Source organism: Motacilla alba, chromosome Z (assembly GCF_015832195.1).
Source record: "Motacilla alba alba isolate MOTALB_02 chromosome Z, Motacilla_alba_V1.0_pri, whole genome shotgun sequence".
NCBI classification, from domain to species: Eukaryota; Metazoa; Chordata; class Aves; order Passeriformes; family Motacillidae; genus Motacilla; species Motacilla alba.
In genome coordinates, this window is record NC_052046.1 from 12,515,721 (window position 1) to 12,541,526 (window position 25,806).

Genomic DNA, 25,806 nt, shown 5'->3' on the forward strand with positions numbered 1-25,806 from the left:
GAAACCACAGATCTATATTTTCTGACAAATTCCTGTTGTACTAATCTTTATTGAGACTAAAAGCTCTCAAGATGGGTTGTAGTTCCTCTCTTAATAAGTATCTGACAGATCACATGAAGACATACTGCAGCATGTTATCATGTATGACCACCCTTCCACTGGGGTGGGCAAACACTTTCCTCTCTACTCTGCACACAATGGGCCCTCAATGCTGCCATCCCCCTACCAATCTTGACAAAGGAGAAAGGTCTACAATACAGTAGGACATTATCAGAACAAGTCAATCCATGTGTAATTACATAGCATCTGTATTTCCTTTGTTTATTTCCTTCACACGCTGTTTTAATTGTACTTTGTTACCCCTGGACTTTTTCACTTACACACATACACATGCATATCCCTCCTTTTAAGGTGGCAAAGTGTGAGAACTAAGTACTCAGCAAATATTGACTTCTAGTTAACATACTGGAGATGGTTTCTTTCCTAATTAAATCTCATAGACACAGGCTACAGGAAATTCGTATAAACCACACAGTTCATGCACGTACATGGACTCACTCTCATGCCTGCTTATGGTAACAGTACTCTCTCATTCTCTTGCTGCTCACAGCTTCCACTGGAGCCAGGGACCCAAAAGACACCCAGGCACACTAATCCAGCTTTCTGAGGGCAACACCTCCTTTTCTGCTCTGCTCCTCTCACAGAGGAGGAGCAAAGGGCTTATGGTCCACTTGCAGATCTTGTAGCAGCACAGCAACCCAGTGTCTCAAAATAAACTGACTCTTTCATGTTATCCTTTCTACTCATCTAATAGACTTTGCTGCCAAGAAACATACAGCCTTACCTCAGTTTTAGCGTGCTCCTTCATGTTATCGCCTCTACAATGCAGCACTTCCTTAAGTGTATTGCCCTAATTAAAACAAATCACTTATTGCAATGTGAGAGGCACAAGATATAGTTGTTTTACAAGTAAATAAACACCCAGCTTTCAGCTTCCAATAATTTGGACCGATCATTCAGTTTAGGCAGCACACGGTCTAAAAAGAAAACATGAAGGAAAGCTCAAATTTTGTTTTCAAGTTTTGCTAAATGGCTGTAAATAGAATCCAAACATAGACTGAAATCTCTGAGTCTACAAAAAAAGATGCTGAAAATTCCGAATTTTTTCAGAATAATCTAAAAGAGAAGTTTACATTTTGTCTGTTGGATGGGTTTTTCTATCTTAGAAAGTTTATTTTCCTTGATGTAAAAAAGCCTAGCAGCCCTTTGAGTGTTTCATTGAGGGTCTCAGAATAGAAAATACTGCATATAAGTACTTTTCAGGGATGTTGTCCTGGTTTCAACAGGGATAAAATAGTAAAGCAAACTCTGCACCATTAAAATAATGCTCAGAAAAAGAAACAAAGCAATGAAGATATGAACGCTTTAAAATAATACACACAATGGCTAGGATCCATGATTTTTACTGCTGTAAAATAAAACAATGCTTTTCTGCAATTTCTTTTAGAAGTTAAGAAAAGCAGAAAATTGAGTCCTTGTAAATAACCCACCAGCAAGTGCTGAGACAGCAGCATCTGCAAGGGTAGTGATGCTGCACCTCATTTAAAATTGAAAGCAGCTCATACAAGATTGAGACTGCTACTAATAGGACATAGAGTGAGTCAGTTCCACAAGTCTCTTCTGACATGATTCATTCTTAGGATAAGAAAACTAAACAGAAACTTTCAAGGCCACGTCTCACATCTTCACATCCCTTTCACATGACCATCATTATAGCATCTGTAACTTGCATCTGCCTCTTCTCCCTCAATCCTCTCTTGAAAGTGAGATTCACCTCCTGAAGTTCTCTTTTGTTTTTCTCTTCTGAAGGGTGACTATAAAAAAGGGCTGAGGAGAGGAAAAAACAACCTTGGATTTTACACACACAAGTCATTCCAACTTTTCTATCTGTGCTTAACAGGGTTCTTCCTTCCTCCTATTATTAGTACATCTCACAGTTTACTTCTCTCAGCATTGAGCTGGCAGATAAAGCACAAAAGAAGAAAGATTTCTTACTTATTAGCTTCTGACACCAATAAATTCTGTATACCTACACAGTAGAATGGAAAAACCTCTTCCTGTGGAAGGTGGTTCATCACATTTTTCATACATTGTTGCTGATATGTTTAACTTTTTTTGTTTCACAAGTCAGCAATGAAGCAGCTATTGTTTCCAAAGTGCTGAGCAAGTCTGACTGTGGGAGCAAGAGATGTGTGACAATTCTCAATGGTCTCTCCGGTGGCTGCAGACTGTGGTGGCCAGACAGGGAAGAAAAGGCAGGGGAAAGGGGAACCTGAAGAGCTGGAGAACTAAAATCTGGGTGTAGTTATATGAATCAGAAGTTCTGTTTCAGTTTCTATTCCAGTATTCTATTCCTTAGGAAAACTCTGTTCTTCATGAATCTAGTCAGGTCTATCCAGACACATAGCACACAATGCACAAGGCCAAGCACATCCTTACAAGTTCACCAGTCAAAATCCAGAGACTGGCAGAACATTTAATTTTATGGTATGAAACACCAACACAAAATTTTTCATTCCTTGTGTGAAATATTATTCTACAAAAGCTCATGCCAATCTCATCGTGAAGTGAGTCATTAGAACTCACAAAGCATTACACAAATAACACCACCTCAAACATCTTTGAAGAGTACTCTGCTTTTCCCATTTCTGCAACTTCCCATACTAAAGAGCTATTCACTGAATTTGCACACGGACTGCAAATGCAAAACATATTTAGAGGCCAATACATATGCCTCACAGATAAGTATTTTACTTTGGAATATTATATACAGAAAATACTTGTAAACCACAGTAGAAGAGCTTAAAAAGATCAGATACCTGTGTAGGTATTAGGAATGCAAGAGACAAATACCTTATTTTGTCCAAATAAGAAAAATTAAAAAACTAAAACCGAACCAAACCAAGTGACTATCATTAAGTATGGCAAAAACTAATGGTCGTTACTTGAAAAGAAAAGACTGAGTGGAGGCAATTTTTACCAATACTTGTTAAATTCTTAAAGTGATGAGCTCATCAAAAAGCTGGGTTTAGATCACAGCATGTCCTTTCTCAGGTCTCATGAAATAAGCTGCTAAATGCTATCAGAGATCACCTATATCCTCTGGTGAGAGGGTATTTGAGAGCCAAGGAGTGCTGCTCATGACTCACACACTGCAAATTTATGCAAGATAATAAGCCTCAGTAACCACATACATACACATATTGCTCTGGAATTTCAGAAACATAAGTATATGACTAATTCTAACTTATGAATGAAGGTATGCACAAACTCACATTTGCACTGTTGGCAGGAGCCCAACTGCAGGAGCTCTTTCCTTAGTCTTCGGTACAGGACAGCTGAATGCTGAACTGGGCATTCACATGAAGCACCTGAAGCTGAAAGACTCATACAAACCATTGCTAGGAATGCCACACTTGACGATCACTCAGAAAATAAGTGAAATTATAAGTATACGTAATGTGTTTGAGTGTGTGAAGAGGAAAATTAACACTACTTTACTGAAAGCCCGTTTTAGTGACCTAATTCTACAGCAGCTATTGTAATGCTGAGTACTTGCTCCCATTTCTGCCTGCAGTAATCACTGCCCAAATTTCAACCCAGAACTACCAACTGATTAGCAAGTATGCATACACCAGGGGAAAAGGATAGCAGACAAGAATCTAACCTTTTCAAGGATGCATTCTTTGCATGTTAACACCTGCTGCACCACTCACTAGCTGAAATATGACAAAGGAACCGGAAAACGTTCAAAGTATCAGTTATCACAGCTCAAGCAAATAAATACATAAAAGATATTGAAAATAAAAGTTCTAACAACTTTTTTCTGTATGGATCAAGCTACCTTACAAAAGCCATTGATCCAAGAACACAAGAGAAAAACCAGCCATTCATTAGCAGTGGAAATGGTTTCATCCAGTACAAAGTCGATTTATACTCAGGATCAAATTATTACTTTGATCAGTTTGGGTCTGTTGTTGCAAAGGCTAACACAATATAACTATTTAGTTCAGAGAGATTATTTGGTCACAGTTCTCAACTACCTACACAGAGAAAGGATTTAAACTTAGCCCACTGTATAAGACACGAGAGGAAATGCCATGTAGTTGACCTCCACTAAAAAGCAAACATTGTGAAAAGTAAAACTAATTAAGTATTGGCAAAGGTTTTCACAGGAGGACTTAACTGGTTGAAGTAAAAATAAGATTGGATGTATTAATTACTAAGAAATTCTAAATATGGGTTCAATGCAAGCCTTAATATATTAAAGCCTTAAGTTCACATTACTCTGTCAGACTAGATTAGCACAAATCATGCACAGATCTCACTTTGAAAAGGATTTTTATAGTGAAGGAAGACAACATGAAAGGGACAAAATACAGACTTTGAGGTAAGACTTACAATAAGGGTCATATAACATCTTGCTGGATTTACATCCAGACTGACCCTGTCTTCTGAAACATGTGGCAACATTTGGTCAAAAATTTCCCATAATCTTGAAAAAAGAAACAGACCAATCACATTTAATTTGGAGAAGGCTGTTCTATATTGGGAATCGTGACAATGCTGCTCTAGCAGATGAAATATGAGTTATGTGCCTTGAGACATGTGCACTAAAGGCTTCCCACAGCTCTGACCTTTGGAAATGTGTGAAGCAGGGGGAAGGAGGGGAAAAGGAAGAGGAACAGGTAGAATCTAGGGAACAGATGTTATTATCCTCACAACTAGGTGAAGCTTTAGAGGAGTTTGACATTTAAGTTCACCTCACACACACAGTATTTCTGTTCTTGTTGCACATAATTCAAGACAACACATAAGTTTACAACAAAAATAAATATTTTTCCTTTTTGTTTTCCTTTTCTCTCACCTCCTCTCTTTTTTCTGCTGAGGATTAAACATTAAAAGCATATCTCCTTGGTTTTAGCTCCAGTAGCTGTAGAACCCTCAGAGGTCACACGTCTCTCGCCGCAAGTGCTGAACTTGATCCAAAACATGAATTATTGTGAAAATTAGTTATAATTGGAATACTTTTAACTTACATTCACCCTCTGGGCTTCAGAATCTGCAGAAGCTCCACCTATAATACTGACCATTATAATCTTCTTCTGAAGTTTATTTGATTTAGGAAGCATTTTTGCTCTGCAGTAATATTCAAACCAATTATTTGAGAAAGATATTTTCAAGTTCTGTCCTCACTGATTTTATACTTAAGAGAGGCCATTAGAGCACCCAGTTCAAGAAGGACAAAACCATGATCTGCCATACAAACATAGTTACATCACATGATGAGCAGCACTACTGTCTTGGCACAAGAGCTTCTGGATGACTGTGCTAAATCCTGTTTGGAAAGGAGAAGGGCTGCCAGGCTAAAGCAGATACCACCAAATAACCCCAAAAGGCAACTGCCCAGACCTGCCCCACACTGGGCAGAGCCAAGGCTCTTCTTCCACTTGTCCAAATTTCTCTTTCTTAGGGATTCTCCACAGTAGGTGGGATGTGCAACTCTCCAACATGCATGTAGTTTGAAATGCAGCAAAAAAAGGAAAAGAAAATATGAATATCAGATATTCTCAGACCACCCTGATGGACTGCAGTGTGGAGGTGTCTTCACCCACAGCCTAAATGCTGCAGAGGGGCTCACCTTCACACTGTTTGAGACCACCCTGAGTCTGGACTAGACAACTTTGCAGCAAGTGGCCTGGGTCACCATCTGGCTCCAAAGCAGCTTTTCCTGTTCTTCTGTGTTCAAAGTGAAGAAAGAGCAATTTTTAAAGCTTTAGGCTGAAACGTGTGTCATGCCCAAGGGCACAATGCGGAAGGCATTCAAGGGCATCAAGCCAGCTGGGAGAGAGCTGGCTTGCTCTGCTCACCACCCTAGCCAACCTTGCCATAGGTCATACCCCACCATCCAGAAAAAAATGCTCAACTGTGCCTGAGTTACATACAGTCAACTGAGCCTGCATTTCTTCTTGGAGGAAAGTAGCTGATTTATTCAGGGAGCAAAACTAGCTTAAGCGGATGGCTGAGGCCCTGAAGTAAAACATGGACCATTTCTGAGCCAGACTGACAGTGTAAACCACCCTCAACCACCCCCACTGCTTGTACTTTCATTATACCTTTAAGCAACTTGTGTAATAATGACAAAATTATGCAAGCATAAGAAGCATTCCAGCATACTTTTCAGACACTGTTTATCACCTAAAGAAAACACTCAAATACATTGCTTTATTTAAATCTCATGATTATGCACTACAAATTACCAGGCAACCTCGGTATGAAACTATCAAGGTTCACTCAATATTAAAAAGCTATTATCAGTGCAACTGTAGGTACAACGCAACCTCAAATGCATACCTCTATTTTTGGAATATACGTATATTCCATAATAAAGTATTTTTGACTGTTTATCAAAATGCAGTAAGCTATACTGGCAGAGAACACTAGCATAACATTACTCATCAATATAGAACCATTCCCATCCAAAACATAGAGAAAACAAACAAACAAACAAAAAAACTAAAAAAACTCCAAAAAAACTCCACCAAAAAAAAGAAACCAAACCCAAACCAAAAAAACCCACAATAATTTCCTAACCAATGATACTGTATCCCTGAAACTGGCTGACTAGAGAGAGAATGCTGCAACATAAAATCAACCTCAAGAAAGCACTACTTTATCTACTTAAGGAAATTTCAGGCGACTGAGGATAGATGAAAGGCTGTGCTTTTGGTTTTGCAGGAAACTACCCCTGAATTGCAGGGTATAGGGATGAGAAAGGAGACTGCACCCTGACAACACATGGCCCAATAGAGGGGAGAGGTGGTGCTAAAACCAACCTGCCATCACAGCAGTCCATCCTCTGCTGTGGGCTGTGCTGAGGGTCTGATTTCTGGCAGGGTTGGAAGTGAGGCAGAAGGAGCAGGGAATTGCCACAGTGCTGTCCTTGTTTCCATGACACGTGCTTTTATAACTTGTGCTCCCTAAGGTAAAAGGCACAATTTGGACTCAACAGCTGACAACTCAGCAGTTCTCTGCCTGTGGGATAGGGGAAAGCTGGTTCTGTTGTAGCAACAGTTGACCTCACTCCAGTGCCAGCTCCAGACAGTGCACAGAAAGGAGGGGGTGCATATGCCCTTCAAAACCTTACACCCTGACCAACATTCATACCAATGGCTTAGGAGCTATTTTTAGCCTAAGCACTTTCTGCTTACAGTGAAACCTGCTACTAGGAATCATTCCAAGAGACAGCAGCAGGGAAAGGCAGACAGCAGCTAAGTGGCAAAAGGCCCTATTGAGCTTCTGGTGCTTGCAGGAGTTCAAGAACCTTATGGACACACAGCAGCAAGGCTCCCACAGCCTGTAAATGTAGGGACTGCAAATTTTCCAGAGGAAGGAGGATAGCAGTGAGCAGCAATAAATGATAATGTGTATGAAAAACAGTCCCCAAATATATTTCCCAGGGACAGATAACAACTTCCAAATATTATTTATTCTAATTAAAATCTGTTAGTTTGTAGGTCAGTAAGGAAAGAAGGCAAAGAACACAGGAGACTTCTGTGTTTTCTAGTGATAGATATCCTAGCTGCCCCTCAATCCCTCAAAATACAGGTAAGAAAATAGGTCTGTTCATCTAGGAATTTATATGGCCCTCATCATTGCCACACTAATGACTCAGGAAGAAATCCATATGATTCTGGAAGATCATCCCTGAAGACATTTAAGCATGTATAAAACCCAGACTTTTGATGCTTCAACCTAAAAGAGGCACATTTAGAAATCCCACTTACTTGCAGGTAAATATTAGAGAGGAAGAAGAAATAAAAGGTGAGGTGATGATAAATTTTGTAGGCATCAACATGCACAGATACAGTCTCATCATGCACAGATACAGTCTCATCACTTGCCTGATGTTTAAACACTGATGATCCACAAAGCAACTACTCTCTGCTTGGATCTGCTGATAAAATGAGCACAGAACCAAAGAATCAGCTTCCAAAGAAAAAAGCTGTTGCCTTTGCTCAAAGACATAGGAGAAGAAAGCAGCAGGAATGTTCCTTTTTCTGAGGCAACTCAAGTCACTGCAGCACTTTCGAGGGTATCAGAAACACCTCAGGCTACTCAAAGTGACAGATGAGTCAGGATGAAGACTCCTCCAGCCCTTCTGTCGATTCTGAAGCTTAAGTAACCACCGACTCAGGGCTACACTCACGTCCTTGTGAGACGACACTCACTGGAAGTGAAGGATCGTGGTCTTCAGATCCTGGTCCCAAGAATTATTTTCATCTTTTACATTAAACTGTTTACGGAACAAAATGTATCAACCAGCTTTGGAGCATAGAGCACTTCTCAAGTCTTATCTACAAGCAATTTATTTTTCTTTTTTTTTAGACAAATTTGATGCCTACCCGTCAAGAATAATCATAACTAAATCTCAGGGGCAAAAGAAAAACATATTCCATCTGCATCAGCCTTGTGATATATGACATTCTACAAGACAGAGTCAGTATTTACAAACATCTAGGTTGTTTAAATACATCTTTAAATACATCTTTTCATAAAGCACATAATTTGCTGTCAGACACTCATTGGATTAAGCAATCCAACATTTATACCCTAAAAGAGCTGTTTCTAATATGTTCAGAGATTCTGTTCTAGCATTACCTATGGATGTTAATAAATTCAGATATTTTTAAAACATTTTTTAATACCCTGGTCTCCATGACGCTGAAATAGATGTGACCCTATAGCCAGAGACTGTAACCCAACAAATGCTTGAAATGTAAGTCCTATGAATACCTGCTAGAGTAGCAGCAGCAGCTTTGCCACCTGTGAAAAAGTCTTCCTCTCTTGGAGATGAGCATCTCCACCCATATGGCTGTTCCCATGTATTCCTGATTTGCCTTCGGCAAGGCAGCGAGAATGCTCTCACCTAAAGGTTAAGTCTCTCCCTTTCCTCAGCACACCTGCAAAGGGATTTTGCACAATCTAATTCACAGATAATGCTCGACGCTGGTTGCTCTAGGTGACTAAAGTGGTGTGTTTGGAGAGTGCACAATGGAAACTGTTATCACTTAGTAATGCTGATAAAAGCTTGAATAGGTGAAACAGAGATAAGATGAAAGGATGCAAAGACTTAGTAAACAGAAAGCAAACAAAACTGGGTGATCTACTGACTCCCTAAAAGTTATATTCCAAACCAGCTCCATCTTGATGATTTGTAAGCTTTCCTTTTGTGACTTTCTGCAATTTTTCCAGGGTAGATCACAGCCCTGCAGTCTACTGAGACTAGTCTTTCCTTTTTCAGACCTCTCCCAAGTAACCTGCAGATCCATCTCCAGCTAATGGCCAGCAACTCATGCTGACAAATAATAACCAAGTGCAGATACTGTGCTTGCTACTCATTCTGTGGATACACTCATAGCATTTGCTCCTGTCTCTTCCACATCCAAACCCTTTCCCTCATCAAAGATAATTTTTTTTTTGATCTTGATTCAAATTGTGGCCAAATCCAGGAGACTTCTTGGTCTATTCTCACCTTTATGTACAGAAATCAAAGCTTATCTGTATCACCAAAATCGTGCAGCATAAAATGGTTGATGAGCAAGGACAAGCACAGACCTTCTACAGATCAAGGCATTCATGCATTCTTCCCTACAGGATGTGCAAACTTGATATATAAAGCACGTGGGCACTGATGGATCTACACCAAAAAAACATACTATCTCAGCTGGCATTGCCACATGCTGATTTGAGAGGGAACACGACATAGAGTTCAATCTGTCTCACAGTTACTAAACCTGCTTAGTCTTATTAGCAGTCTGGGTTCATGCTGTGGGGTTGAACTAAGGTTTTAGGAAGAATTTAAGTATTTCTTCTATAGTAATGAAAAAAGGCAAAATGGACTTCCAAGTGAAATGTCAAAGGCAAGTCACACTGCCTTACTTAGGAAATAAACTGAGTTTCATATACAGCAGAAATCAACTCAATTCTCAAGCTTTCCTGAAGAAAATTTGACAGGACATGGCCTTGATAAAGGAATATAAATATGGGACTATTTTTGGAAGGGTAATTTTAAGTGGGAAAATCTGTCAAAAAGAATCAGAGTGACAATTCCTACACAGCAGCTCACTATCCTACTCTCCTCAACATTAGGTGATTATAATGCCTATCCAGATTTTCACTCCCATTCATAGCAAACTTCCCAGGCATTCACCTCCAATGACAACTGAAAAACAAAGCAAGCATATAACCAACCCCTACCGAAGTAACACACAGCGTACCAGCACAACATAGTCAATTCAAATTTACACGCTGAATCTTACAAGGGAATAACGTTCTTTACAGAACTGCCTCAAAGGCTTTCACAGATCGTTTTTAAACACGGTATCTAGACACATTAGAAATTCAATCACTCAAAGGAGACACGGCTGCCGCTGTGCCAGTCCCTGTACAGCCAGTGCGCAGAGAGGCGCCCAGCATGTCTGGATGCTCCCCAAACACAGAGGGGGGTTTGGATTCCCCTCCTAAGGTCCATTTTTCAAAAGGGTGTTAATAAAATAAAATAAAATAAAATAAAATAAAATAAAATAAAATAAAATAAAATAAATAAAATAAAGGCATAAATAAATAGTATTTACCCGCTGCTCAGTCCTCGAGCCAGCCAACCTGCCGGCCAGCAGAATGAGCTGTTGACAAAACACAGCCTCTATTTAAGTCGCAGGCTCCGGCAGCGGCAGAGAGGAGCCGCTGGTCTCCCCCCGCGCCCCCGAGGGAGGCTGCCGCGGTCTGCGCCCGCACCGGCTCCAACCCCCGCCGCGCCCCCGGCGCCGCCGCCACCTGTCCCAGCCCCGGCCGAGCCCCGAGCCGCACGACACCAGGCAGGCAGCTGGGGGGCTCTCCGAAAATCCCCGCCGCCGCGCTGGGTCCCGGTGGGGCTGCCAACCCCCCCTCCGCCCCTCCCGGCCGGCACCTCCCCGGGGCGGGCAGAGCGAGGGAGGGATGGAGGGAACATCCATCATCGCGCCCCCTCCCAGGTGCGAGCGGCCGGGAGCGGGCGCCCGGCGCGGCCCCACACTCACCCGGCGCCGCCCGGCCGTGCCCTGAGGGGGCCGCATGCCGCGGGTGCGCAGGCGGTGCGCGGCGCGGCCCAGCTCCGGCGGCAGCAGTGCGCAGCGCCGACAGGAAGGAGGGATGGAGGCGCGGAGGGAGGGAGGGAGAGAGGGAGGGAAAGAGAGGGAGGGAGGCAGGGATGGAGGAGCGGGGCTGGCGGGCTGCCCGCGGGAGGAGCCTGCGCCGCGCACCGCCCGCCGCCGCCCCCGGCCCTGCCCCGGGCACCACCGCCTCCCGCCGCCCGGCACGGCCCGGTTCGGCCCCGCTGCAGCAGCCCCGGTGCTGCCGCGCCGAAGCTGCCCGGCGCTGCGGGCTGACGGCGCCCTTTGCCGTGCGGTGGGGGCCGAGCTGCCGGGGACGCTGCAGCGCCGGCCGTGCGGCTGGGTCCCCCGCGGGCTGTGGCGAGTGTGCTGCGGGGACGGTGAAGGCGCGGGTCTTATGTGAGAGAGCCTTTCTCTGTGACACGGTCAAGTACCCTTTGCAGAAAAGTATCTTGAATACTTCCAGCGCTGCCAGACCTCCAGGGTTGGACGCGGTGGGCCTGGCTCCACAGATGCCGGCGATTCTTGATTCATTTTATCTTTGTATTTGCCACTAGTTTTTGAGGTCTGAGACTTGACCTCCAACATTTCTTTGAAGCCGCAACTGTTGCATGTCAGCCTCCCTTGTAAATTAAACTTGAAATCCTCACAATCCCACAGTCTCAAGAGTCGGGCAATTTAAAAAAAGAACCAACAAAAAGAAAAACGCCACGAGACCCATAAAATCAGAAGAGTTGGCAAGCCTGTGGCTCCTCTGTTGTGCCCCAGTCAACCACAGGAGAATGGGGAGAAAAAGCGAGTGCTGGATTTTCCTTGTGTCTTTCTGCATACATTTTCCTAGTACAATTTTCCAAGTTGCTGCAGATTGTTTGTTTCACAACCCAGATGACAGAAAACTGCAAATACTTGCATGGAATTCCTGGGCCAGACTTTTGTCCCATGATGGCTAAGTAGATTTCAGGTCCCCAAATCCAGACTCTCCTGCCATCCTGCACATTGCCTGCAAAGGCTGTTCTGTAGAGAAGAAATCTGGCACTGTTCTGTCTCCTTTCCAGCATTTTTAATTGTGCAAACAGAACTGGACATGCAGTAGGCCAGCAAGATGCACATGAACCTTGTGGTTCAGTCATGCATCAAGATACAGGACTTCCAAGTTGTTCTAGCTCAAGAACACCTTGACTTCAGGCCTTGAACCCTGAGACCCTTGTCTGTGTGTTGGTACACAGGAAAGACCTTATACACCTACAATTCCTGGATTATTTTAACCTGATTTGAGGAGAAGCCATGGGCTGTGTATCCCAAGCAGAACATTGATGCACATTGAAACACTCACAACTCCAAGATGGACAGACTTTAAGACAAAACCCCTATTAAGGATCTTCTATTTAGTAGGTTTAAGCAGTTGCCTTTCCAGAACATCAGTCATCCTTTCTCCTCAGTAGCTGGATGGCTAATTCTGTGGTGAAGTCTTCACTGCAGGCACAAAAAGGTTTGATATGTCAGCTGCCTAAGAACATTTTCCCATTTAGTTCCCATTCTAGCCCAGAAGCTCTTCTACTTTCTTTCATGCAAAAGCAACCAAATCACAATGAAACTGGGAATATCCATGGCACCACAAGGTTTGAGGAAAGGTGGACATTTCATTGTACACACCTGTTCAAGGGAGGATTGCCTCTTTTTTTCCAGATCTCAACTGGAGCCTGATGCCCTCTCTAGAGTCTGCATCTAAGTTTCATGAGGATGTAGCATGTACTTTGTGCCATCGATGATACACACAAATGCAGGTTTCCATCCAAGAAAATTATGCAAGAACTGTCTTTAAAAGGCATTGAAAATGTTAAATGTAATTGTACCACCTTCCTTTTCTGCAACTCTTGCTATTTCAACTTCAGGAAGGGCTCACAGGCTTCTCACTTGTTTGAAAGCCCTGTAGCATGTGCATGTTACCATCAGTAGTGGCAGATTTGCAAATTTTCTAGATCACAAAACCAAGCAATAGTAATTTTTACTATTTTCTCTGTTTTATTAGCCAGATAGCTTCCCTGTAATTCACAGACATTTCATACAGGAGCTGTGTGTGTTTGTGTTTTTTTTAAGCAGAAAAGTGTGATTGTGAAATTAGAAGAGTCTTTCAGGGCAAAAAAGAGATAGGGATAGGGATAGTCCCTGAAGTTGTATTAATGTTTTAATACTGTAATAATGAGTCAATTTTCAATGACTCAGTTGGAAGTTAAGAGACAGAAATTTCTAGGTCTGGTACAATTTACAATAAGTCTGTATAGCACAAGTTTCAAGATGATAAGACTGCAGATGGTTGGTATCAGTTATCTCTTTTTTTTTTTTTTCATACAGTGAAATATGTTAATTTTAATATAAACATCTCCTAGATAAATGAGTGGCCTAATTACCCTGCCACTCCTGATCTGCAGTAAATATGCTATGCATGCATACAGTCTCCTCATGACATCTTCTCCATAAAATATCATAGCTGCTATATTTTATGAGGAAATTTATCTGCATAGAGTACGTACATGAAGACCATTTATTTTGTTTCCTGCCTTATCTCTGTTTTCCAGAAAACTGAAGGACAAATGCTGGAGCACACAACTATATCTTTATATAGTCAGTGTAGGATCTTGTCATTGATATCAACAGCAGTAGGGCTGTGCCTTTCAACACTAATATTTTGGACATTGAGAGGGAGAGGTTTAAGTCTCTATGGAAAATAGGTTTGCTTCAGTTTATTTTAGTCTATCTCAGGGCTTAGTATTACTTAAAGAACAACAGATCTGCTGTCTAGGTCAGAAAAAAGTTCTTGAGGCATGTAATTCCAAATGAAAGTGACAAGTCCAGCTAGGAAATTTTCATTAATGAGAGGTTCCTGGAGCCATTTAGTCTTGTGTTTAAGGGTGTGTTGGTTATTTATGGCAGAGAAAAGGAACGGATGTGTTGATGTTCTGGAACTTTTCCTTTGTGCATTGTTTCTCATTTCACAGTTGTATTTGGCACCCACTTTCCTCCAGCCAATAAAGAATATTAAAGAACTTCCTTTGCTGAGAAGCTGTGTGCACATTTTACAAACCATGCAGTTTAACCAGAAGTTTGAAAGGTAGTACTTCTACCAGCATTTACGAAAGCCAGAAATTGCAAATATATAGTAGTGCTGGCAAAGGTCTGCCAATGGTTGTTTTTATGGACTATCAGTTCCTGTTTTCTTTAAAACAAAATTATATAATACAACCGACAAAGCAAATTTGGGTCTGACTGAATGTGTTCAGGAAGGCCAATAACAAAACTCAGATTGGCTGTGATAAACACAGGAGTAACCTCTGCTCATGCCAAGAATAACCTCGAGTACTGGGGATAGTGCATGTATTTTTGTGCACTTAAAAAGCAACAGCTCTTTCCTATGAACTCTCAGTGGAAGCATCTCTTGTTATCAAGCTGACTTGGAGCTTTTCTTGGAAATGAGGACACTGACCCCAGAGAAGTAAACTCTTGGTAATTGATAATTTTCAAATACAGAGCATTTTCTTCATCAATAAAGACCTATGTCTGTAAAACCAGGGACATGTTGGCAATATATTGCTAAAGGGCTTCAGAAAATTCCCTGTTCTCTCTTGTCTGCAGGAAAACCATGTAGCCCTTTGTGGTTTTTGTGTTTACAGGGAGAAGCAATGAAGGACTTTGATCTACCGACCTGCTCAACTCTGATAGTGCCATGAATTTAAAAAGAAATGGGAAGAAAAACACTACTTGCCAAAGCCAATTAAATTTAATGCACTCACATTCCTTTCACTGAGAAAAAAATCTGCCTCTGCAGATGCCTGGGAAATACATGGTGTTGAAATACTGGATTCACTGTCCGTAATAAGACTCTTATGGTTGGCACTGAAAGTAAAGCTTCTCCCATGCATTACAGAGGTGATAGGAGATGGATTACATTGCCACACATTGCCAAATGCCAAGATCTTTGTATCTAACCAGGGCATTCGTGTGTATGATAGAAGTAGGGGTACCAACTGTTGAGTGTTCACTGAGTACCTCGGGGCCATCTTCACCGGCAACTGCAAACAATTATTTTGGACAGGTCTTTTATATCTTCCTCAGTCAAGCAGCTGTGGTCTGATCTTGCCTTAGACCCTTCCTTGCCTTACTCTACAGAAGCTTTGGAAAAGTTTCTGCCCATCACCTTATATCCTCATTTTCACATCTTTATGGCTACTGTCTGCCTTCCTGTTGAGAAGATGTCACCTGAAGCCCATGTTATCAGAGCACAGTTTTGGGGGTGGGTGACAAGTAGCCTGTGCTAGGGTAACTGAACTTTTGGTCTTATCTTGTCATCTTGATGTAGCCAGCACACTCCTCACCATTCCTTGATTTGAGTAAGGTCAGTCATGCCCATTGTGTCTAGTAATGCTCATTCTTTCCACCCTTCCTCTAGTGTGGCACCTGATGCTCTCACAAACAGGAATTTCCATTTGTATTTCATTCAGTTAAGTCTTAATACCTCAGTTAAACATGTCTACAGGGGATACAGGGAACTGGTGCCTGAGAAGGGACCTGGTGCTGAAGTTCTCCAACAATCTCCATGCTGTAACCAATTAACAGCTGCAGGCCTGCTTTTCAATCTAAGCACTTGTGCCATCCTGCAGGTGCTTATACTGCAGTGTAAAGTACAGCACATGCTTAATCATCATGTTGGATGCATCATATTGCTGAGTCTAATACAGTAGCATGAGAGGTCAGTTGTTGAGACAGTGATATAGGACACAGAATAGTTCTCAGGAAGGAATAAAGCTAAATATACATTTTTTAAGAAACATCATCAAATTGTTACAATCTTGCTGATTGTGGAAGGGTTGGTGGAATCAGTCCTAGAACTAAGAACTACTTGATTTATAGATATGAAATTGAAGAAGCATATTTTGTAGAGTACTGGAAGGGCCTAATTACATAAGAAAAAAAGAGGATTTATGAGAGTCAGAAGCAATTTAGATTTGTAATAACCAGAGAAGCATGGAAATCTGAAAATAAAAGATACCAAGAACATCTCAGACATTCATATGCCTGTAATTTTACAAGGCACTTCACTGGCTCCCTGACAGCAGCGTATCACATTCAAACATCCTGTCATGTTCTGTGTAACTTTCAACTATGCTCCTTATTTCACAACTCTGTCACTGTTGTGTTGGCTCTGTTTCCAGTGCAGTGCCTTTCCTGTCAGTCACACTTTTCTGATCACCAGTTTATCAGCTAGATATTGCCATGCTTTATCTATTTCTAAGAGAGCTCACCGAGAAATGCCCTCTGTACTGCAAGGCTTAGTAAGTTGTTGCTTCAGATTTTCTGTGCATCAGTCCATGGCCTGAACATGTCTGATGAATGTTGGATAAATTTGAAGTACTCTAAGCTGTTATGAACTTCAGATGCACTCCAGAGCTGATCTCCATTCAACCAGAATTCATGTAACTCAAGCTGAGCTGCCAGTTTCAGTGAATCCCAAGTAAGTCCCTAGAATTTTCAAAATTCTCCTTGCACAAAGCTTCCAGGCAGCAATACCCTCTCCCCTCATTGAACTGTATCCAGAGAAAGAAATATGACTTCTCCAGCACTATCCTTGGATGAAGCTGTTAGCACTGCTCGGAAGCTAATTTCTATGCATCAGCATAGAAGTAGTGAGACAAAGAGAGTTCAGCTAGAGAGGAGGTAGAGATATGTAGCAAATACTTTTCAGGAAAACAGGAAGTTCTGTATTCACATGGTTCACAGCATTCCTTCTGCCAGTCTTTCCATGTCATTTTTCAGATGTGGGTTTCAATACTTTTGACACAGTGCATCAGAGCTTGGGATGTTACAGTATTAAATAATTTGCAAATAAGATGCCTCAAGGTGTGGCCTTGGCGGATATGATGGTAAAATGCAGTTATTAGAAGCAACTTTGTCCTTTCTGGGCCTGACTTACAAATATTGGTTTGGTTGTTTGGGTTTTTGGTTTTTTTTGTGTGTGTTTTATTTGTTTGTTAACCACAGTTCTGTTGTAGGCTAATAAAAGGTCTGAACACAAACAAAACACAAACAGAAGTGATAACTTTAGTAAAGCAGATATTTCCAGCATGTTTGGAAGTCAGGCTGAAAGAAGTTTTCATAAAAGCAGGCAATTTTTTGCATGAAGTTACTTATTGCAGCAAATTCTCTATCTATTTTAGGAATTTCCATCAAGGTGGACCTATTTTTGTTCTCAACCTTATTTTTATTATTGTCTACAATAATAAAACTCCATAATGACATACAATTCTAACTTAGTATTGACCTAATTACATATCTGTGTACATCCTTCCATCCTTCCATCTGGTGTAACAAGCACTTTTGCTTTCAGTAGTTTGAAGAGTAATGGCAATTTTAATTTGCCTTTGCATAGCCTGGTAAAGCCAAAGGAGCTGCCTGCACAGGGCTTGATTTTTTTTACCATCAGTGCTGCAAAGCTGAGTTTCTTCAGGCAGAGAACAATTTTCTGCAAAACCCTTTTTAAAACACGTGTGGACAGCAGTGGAAACACCAGAAATGTATGTACATGCTGAAAATTGTGTGACTGAGCATGCTTTGTCTTGTTCCCATTCTTGGCCAAGTTGGATGTCTAAGCAGGCATTCATTCCCCACTGGGGTCACATAAGATGCAGACCAACCAGGTGTCACAGAACCACATCTGTCAGCACTGAGCTAAAATGGATTCAAATTCACACTTGTCTCTGTTCTGTCCTCCCTGCTCTGAAACACAGCTCCCCTGGGATGCTGCAAAGCACATTCTTCAGACAGGTGCTGCGAATGCATGAGGCACAGGCTCATGCATGTTAATGAGTTGATGCATGTGTTGGCCTAGATTAGGGTTTGGCAGGTACTTTTTCTGCCACCAGTATGAACTTCAGCATCCATCATATGTCTCTTATTCTGTGATTCTGAATTGTGTTAACATAATGCTTTGCATATTTCCACACAATAATACAGATTGAGGAAACAATTCTTCTTTTCCTTTCTTTTTTCTTTTTAATTTTTTTTTGTTTTCTACTTTTTTCTTTTTTCAGATTTCTTTTTTCCTTTTTTTAATTAACCTCCCATCAAGTTATTTTTTAACTGAATAGATTTCCTGCTGTGAGCTACACTAAGTACAAATATCAAGCCTCTGGAAGGCTGGTAGGAGGTGGGAATAAACAGGAATAAACAGCCAAGGGCAAAGATTAAAGGGCTAAAGGGCTGGAATTAACATCCAAGGGCAGAAGCTGAAGGAGCACTCCTGCTGTGTGTCAAACCACAGTCCTGGGCTCTAGGCTGACCTTAGTCTGGTGGAGGCGCTGAGTTCAGACTTCAGCTTTGTGCCTTAACCATTAGATTGGAGTATTTCAGGCACAGCCAGGGACTCAAGCACACTTGCAATAACCTTGATGAACTGACAGTAGGAACCTGAGGAAAAAAGGAACTTGCCTTCTGTCCATTTTCTGAGGCAGCATAGTTGAGGGAGGTGAGCTGTGTCCCTAGTTTCAAAGATCATCTGGACTCTACTCTTTGTGAGCCCACATCTGAGCATGAGAGCAGTGCTCACCCTTCACAAGACTATAACAGACTCATTTGGATGCCCACTGGAACAGGAAACTATCTTGCCTGGGAGGAGTACCTGACTTTGAGGAAAACATACATGCTAGAAGCTTTTATTAGGCTCTTATCTGCAATTTTAGAGGTGAAGCCCCAGTAAGGGTGTTTGGTTTTGGCATTCTGGCTGTTGCAATCTCCAAGTATTGAATGCCTCTTCAGTCTGTGCGTGTCCCCTGCTTAATGCATGGGGCTACTGTGAAATGCAGCCTGACAGATATATATAGACACTGTAGCATTTGGCAATTTGATGTTCCTCCTACTTGGATAGGTTGCTAGCTCCCCTTCACTCTTATGAAAATTGCAAACTTAAAAGTCAAGGTCCTGACACACTCTCTGTTGAACCCAAAATGTATAATAAAGTATCTAGTGAACACAGGAAAAGGCTCACAGGAAGCAACCTGCTGCGCACAGACCACTTGTTCTAGCCAAAAGGAAATTCCTGTTGTTTCATTTGTTTTCTCAGTTTTGCCTTCCTCTACATAGCTCTGTAAGCTGAGGTTTTGTTGTCTTTTGACTTTTGTGTACCAACAGGCAGCAATTCTACCATGCCTTGTTCCAGACCCGTGGCCTTACCTGCAGTGTTCTATCTCATGCCTGTAGTTGGCAAAACTGATGCCAAGGAGGACTCTGAAAGTTTCAGCCTGTTAAGATTTTAAATATACACACTGTGTGAAGTCGCATTTAGATGGAGTCTCCTCTGGCTTTGGAGATGATAGCATTAACATCAATATTTTGTGTTGCATCTTGCCCTACCTACTCAACAGTTCTACTCAAACCTCAATTGGCATTTGTGGCCCTGAAGCCCTCTCTTGGATTTAAACACTAGGTAAATTTGTTTCTCTGTAGTCACAAAGGAGAAACAATAAATGCCATCATAAGTGTACAGACAGGCTTTAAAGGCTTGATTGGGAAGTGGAAGGGCTGGAGTGCAGTGGTAAAGGGTGCTCCAGATGCTTTTCCGTGCCCCCGGGGTGCTCTGGCCGCCTCCTTAGGCTAGAGGGCACTGTCCACTCTGATTTTGAAGCCTGGACATCCCTTAAAAACCAACAGGGAAGCAGTGGAGGCAGAAAGGGCTGAAGCGGGAGTGAAGGTGATTGTGCAAACAGTAGTGCCTGTGGAAGCGCAAAGTTCTGATCCCTGCTCCAGGGCATGCTTTTTTCCCCCGTTGTATTCGGGTGCAGAAACCGTGCGTTTTTCACACAGAACAGTGAGGCTTTCTCAGAAAGCTGGGAAGAAACTTGTATTTGCCCGTGACAGTCAGACTATGATTCACCCTGTCCTTTCTTACAGGCAGCAACCTTGACAACTCTCTTGTGCAATCCTACCACTTTCCCGGACTTCACGGGAACACAACCCTTTGTGTTGAGCTATTTCAGAATGGCCTGACTCCTCCCACCCGCAGAAGAGAAAGCCTGGACAGAAAGACTTGCTGAAACTCACACTTCTTCGATACTAATGTAAGCTGTGCCATTAACTTGTTGTCTTTTGACGTCCGAGTGGTAAAGGCTTCTTCCTAGCCTTCCCTACATCCAGAGGAGGCAGGATTTACAGTAGCCATTAGTATGTGCCAAAGCCCTGCAGCAGTGAGAAAAGGTGACTCTTGGGAATTAAGGGCTGGTTATTGTGTTTCCAGCTGGGAGTACAGAGCAGCACTGTCCTGCAGTGATAGCAGAGCAAGCCTCTCGCAGCTCCAGTGCCCGCAACCCCAGAGAGAGGCTCTGGAATTAGGAGATAAGCTTATATGCTGCACAGATGACAGTGGTTGCATAAATCATTGCTTTTTTTGGCAAGAAGTGGTTGCCAGAGAGACTGCAGGCTGCTGTTATTGCACAGGGATGTGAAGTCTGGTCTGGTAGTGCAACTGGCTCTGACTCCAGAAAGAGGGAGTGTACCAAAGGCTTCAGGAGGAATTTGTACCAGTTGGCCTGTGGGATGGGTTCTCACAGCTGGTAAGAAGTACAACAATAACTCTGCTTCCAAAGGGAGCTAATCATCAATTTCAGATTGACCTAGAAACAGGCATTTGAATTTTACAAGTGAAAATCTGGGGGCAGTCTTACCTTAAATACCAAAAAATATTTGTTTCGCTGACTACTACAGCTCTGCAAATACTATTGCCTCTCTCTCTCCTTGTTTTGATTGGATTGTGGTTTTTTGGTTTTTGTTTTTTTGTTTTTTTTTTTTTTTTTTTTTGTTATCCCTTCCCCTCTTCTTTGCTCTTTTGCTTAATTACTTTCTTACAAATGTCTATAGTCTGTGGTGCCAAGTGTCATAGAAGTTTCCAGGGAGCTAGCCCTCATTCTATCCTGCAGCAGTCACTGGCCAATGTGATGCTACTCTCCACTTTTGAGACAAAACACAAGCTGCAGAGCCAACCCACTAAATAGTGTCCCAGAGATGCCTTCAATTTTCTCCTCTAATTTCAGCGCTGTACAAGAAATAACTTTCACAGGAAATTTCTGTACTGAAACAAAGGGGAAACATGGCACTCTAAAGATTAGAGAGGAAGGGTTATCTTTCTGTTTAGCTAGTCATTTGCAGCTTACAGCAGTTTGGAAAGATAAAGCTATGTAAATATTAAATTTTATTAAGGGACATAAACCAGCTCCATATTTACTAGCATGTATGTTTAATATTGAATCTGGCCAGGCAAAGTGATAAATACCTTGTCTTTGATGTATTCAGGAGCATATCAGGCCTGTGCAAACCTTTGCTGTCAGTTTTAGTGGGAAAAGAACTCTATACCATAAGACCTATACTCCCACAAAATTTTTCCTGAAAAAGATGAACAGAGCAGAGAGGATAGCTGTAGTGACATAATCACTAGAAAGATTGTTACTTTATCACTGTGACTCTTTCTTCTCCATAATTTTATTCCTAAAAGCCCATTAATGATGTTTAAAGGGTGTGTGTTAATGCTTGCTTTGGAAAGCAAGTATTATAATGCCCACATAATTTGGGATTTTGCTATTTTGCTTTTGAAATTAATGCAAAACTGAAAATATTTGCAAGTTTCAAAATCTATACGTTTTGATTTTTCTTGAGGAAGGGTTTTGTGCATGAAAACTTCTTTTGTTAGTCTAAAGGGAAGCAACATTGGGCAGCTTCTGAATAATCTTGATAAATTTAGTAATAATTACTGATTACCCAAACCAAATCAATATGCAAATTTCACATATCACTTCTGTTATAAAGCTTAGTTTTCTTTTTGTTCCAGGCTGGTAAATTTTCTATATTTTGATTTATTATGATAAAAGTATTTAGTTTGGTTTTACAAAACTCAGAAAGAGAGGCAACAAACACTATACCAAGTGACTATATTTCACAACATTTTACTTTTCCAGTCTATGTTTTTTGTGACCTTCAGAATCTCCTGTTAAGGCCTAGTAAGTTCTGAATAATGAACCCATATGTAAAATATGTAAAATAATGTAAAATAATCTAAAATTATTTAGATAATGAAGAATCTGTGGCATTTTATGTACAGAAGAGAACCTCTGAGACACTATTTTTATATGACTCCTTCATCCAGCAAAATCCAAGGTCCTGATGGCTTGTGAAAAGCAAGAGAAGTTATGCAGATCCAGACCTAGAGAAAATAAAACATGTAGAGCTGCCTTAGGCATCAGCAGTCTCTACCTCCCTGATGCTCTTTGCAGTGTGACCTTCTTGACATGATTTTGATGACAGGAGCTTGGAATCTCTGCAAAGTACATCTTTTGCACTGATCTCTCCAGTTTGCAAAAGACATATAAAATACTCTATTCTTGGTTTCCCAATGAAGTTACAGGACTGTCTTGGGTGTTCCAGTATCCCTAAGACATTTACCCATTTTCCCACTGCTTCTGAACAGAACTGAAACAAACATTTGTCCAGGGAATGCATAAGTCTATTGGTATTTGGAAAAAAAAAGCAAAAAGCATTTTCTCTACCCAAATTTTTGCTAGGAGGACTTTTCTGATACATATTTGTGAAGGTCTGCATGGCCAATGAACAAATCAATGGGAAGGAAGAGAAAGTAGCATGAAAATAGGAGAAGTCACTGCAGAAGCACTTGCCATGAGCAATATAAAGCTAGATGAGAGCTCCTATGAGTGCTGGCTGAAAGAAACAGGGATGTAGGAGCAGTGGAAGAGAATCCAGCTGTTAGAGGCTGATATACACAGGAATATAGGCTTACTGGTGTCTTTGCACATAAACTAGGGTACAGCACAAAAGGTCTGACTCTTTGGCTCCCTTGTTCTCTGAATATGAATCATCTACAGCAGCCTAAATTTTGTTAGTTGCTCAAATGAAGTAGGGGACCTGAGAGGAAACATAACCTGTAAGGCTCATAAAAAACCTACCAGAAACGATAGGATACATGAATCTTAGGAATATCCTAGATACAAAGTATAATTCCTGAAAATTGGACAGGTGCTCAATGTCACGTTTTGCTTTCAACTTGAATGGTTGCTACAACAGCCCAAAGAGTTGGCAACTGAACTGAAAACTTAAATACAGGGTGTCCAGTCTTCATCTACAAGTAAGTCTTGTATAAGCTGTTTTGAATAGATTTCAGGGCGTTGCTCTGTTTCACTCTAATGATTTAGAAATGGCAGCATATATGACATGAGAAGTAATTTTCACAGACAATTCCTGTATTGGAAACAATAACTGGAAAGCATGGGGCTGTAGTGGTTAAGGTGCGAAGGTGGAAGATTACTCATAGGACAGTGGCCACAGATTTACAAATCCAGTGACTACTGAATTCTGGCATGAAATATTGTTGTGCGTTTGCTACTGAGCTCAGCCAAACAGGATAATCACTGTAGAGACAAGGAGATTAATTTAAAAATTGATGAACTCTCACTGCTGGTATTTGTTTCTTCAATCACAAACCAACAATTTCGAGTTGAGATTCCCTCTTCTGAAATAAAGTGAAAATGCTTAAATAAGAAAACAAAGCAAAAAGAAACAGAGGAGGAGTAAAAGAGGGGCAAGTACACCAAAATCCACCTGTCACCAACTTCTGAATACAAGCATTTTCATATCAGAAAATGTCTGTATCATCTGTCAAGATCTTGATATGCCTCTGGAAATTTCAGTGCAGAAAGAAGGCTAAAAATCATTTGTAAGAATGAACTGTGGTGCTTTGGCCAGCTTTCTTTTTTTTTTTTTCTTCAGCAATAGTCCTACTTTTTATGTCTTCAGCTTGTGATTTTTTAAGAACACATTACCACTGACTTCTCCTGAGTGACATAATTTGATCATGATAGACTTAAGCATTCAGTGTTTAGTGATTCCATATGATTTTCATTGGAGTAAAATAAAGAAATGCACTGGTGATTTTTATAGATGAGGGCTTAGAATAAGATCAGAAGTTTTGAATAATTTCATATTTAGTAACACAGACAGGTGCCAGCTTGAATGTCTGAAAACCACATGTGGAAATAGGCAAAAAAAATGCCTTTTAAAGACAGTCATATTGTACATGAAGATTGTCAGCAAAATTTTTAAGATGAAAGGTTTATTTAATGAAATCTTTATGCTGTTTATTTCCTATTACAAATAGAAGTCTAGAACGTATTTTGTAAAAGTCTATCAACTTACGTAGAAATGACAATCATAACATGTCCTTGAACTTTTAAGGGGATGAAAAACCTTTTCTGAAGTCCTTGATCTGAAAATCATGAGCTGTTCTAAGTTCATTTGTTTGAGAGATGATGCATGCAGCAGCAGATGGAACCTCCTGAGGAAGCCTGAGTATATTCAAAAGTTTCCGACTGATTCCAGTAAAAGTCCTTGTACAGAAAGTTCCAGCTCACTTCTTGTTTACTTGGTTAGCTGCTGTAGAGGAGTCACATAGGATTTCCCTAACAAATCACATGTTCTCATATTGCAGCATCTTTGAGCCAAATGCATAGAAAACCTTGGGTAACCTTTTCTTCTTCAATATACACGGCGAGAAAAAAAATCTGTTTTCAACATTTTTGGCCCCCGCATTACATAGATGATAGCCAAATAATGACCAATTCAGCATATTTCCTCCTGCACTCTGAACAGTATCTGTATAATTTTTCTGTCAGTCTTATCCTTAACAGACTGGAATTTATAAGTAAGAGGGTCATACATATAGTAACATAACATGAATGTAGGCTTACAATTTTGAGAATTCGTTCACAGGAAATTGCTCTCTTCTAGATGGTGTGAGCTATTTTCCTGTGCCTACTGAGAGACAAAGAGAACTAGCGCTGGAAGAGGCTTTGAAAGAGTTTTTGGAAAGTCTGGCTTCCAATATCTGCTTCTTTCTTAGGCGCTTCAAAGTCACACATGGCCTCGCCCTTGAGCACTTGGCTTTCGTAACTAATTTTCTGAGCACTGAGTGCAAGTGCCTTCAGTCAGTGTTCTTATTGCAAAAGATGCCTAAAGATAGCCAATACAAAACCAGAACAACACAGATTTCTTCAGATTTCTACTAGAATGTGTTAAGTTGAATACTTGTCACAAGTAGGAGAGATCTGCATTCTGATGCCTGCTCCAAGGACTGTGCTCTAAATCCACTCACTATGTAACATAAATAACCCTTAAAGCAGGACCAGAACCCAGGGTTCCATTAGTCTATGTAAGTGCTACAATTATTGAATTACTGCTGTCTTTTTTCTGCTTGGTGAGACCTGAAGTCTTTCTGCAGAATGAATTGTCTTTCACAGAAGGGGTAAAAAAAGACGTCGATTGCCCGTGTCACACACACTGTTTAAGGAATACCTGCCTTTTATATGCAGTTTCCTACCAAATGTGTAGAACAGTTTAGGTCACTAGTTTCTTTATAGTCTACTCCAAAGAGAGCTGCACTTACTCTTTGAAGTACCCATGGCATTGAAAATATCATAAATATGTATAAATAAATATGTAATTTCCAGTTCACACTGTTGCTGACTTGTGCAGAAAAATTTATATAGGCTTTCCT

The 25,806-nt window shown here is 41.1% G+C and overlaps 1 protein-coding gene across 3 annotated transcripts in view; it reads right to left on the minus strand.

Moving 5' to 3' along the window:
* LOC119695941 (leukemia inhibitory factor receptor-like) overlaps nucleotides 1-25,806 on the minus strand; it is an 80,347-nt gene that overhangs the window by 35,420 nt on the left and 19,121 nt on the right. Inside the window, exons 1-2 of one of the 3 annotated variants that reach the window (XM_038125262.1) lie at nucleotides 11,139-11,272; nucleotides 10,698-10,745 (exon numbers count right to left, since the gene is read on the minus strand). The exons of 1 other annotated variant lie outside the window; for it this stretch is intronic. The gene's annotated coding sequence lies outside the window, so the exon portion shown is untranslated. Of the gene's footprint in view, nucleotides 1-10,697; nucleotides 10,746-11,138; nucleotides 11,276-25,806 lie in introns of those variants that run through there. One more of the 3 variants, XM_038125261.1, reaches the window with a different exon arrangement.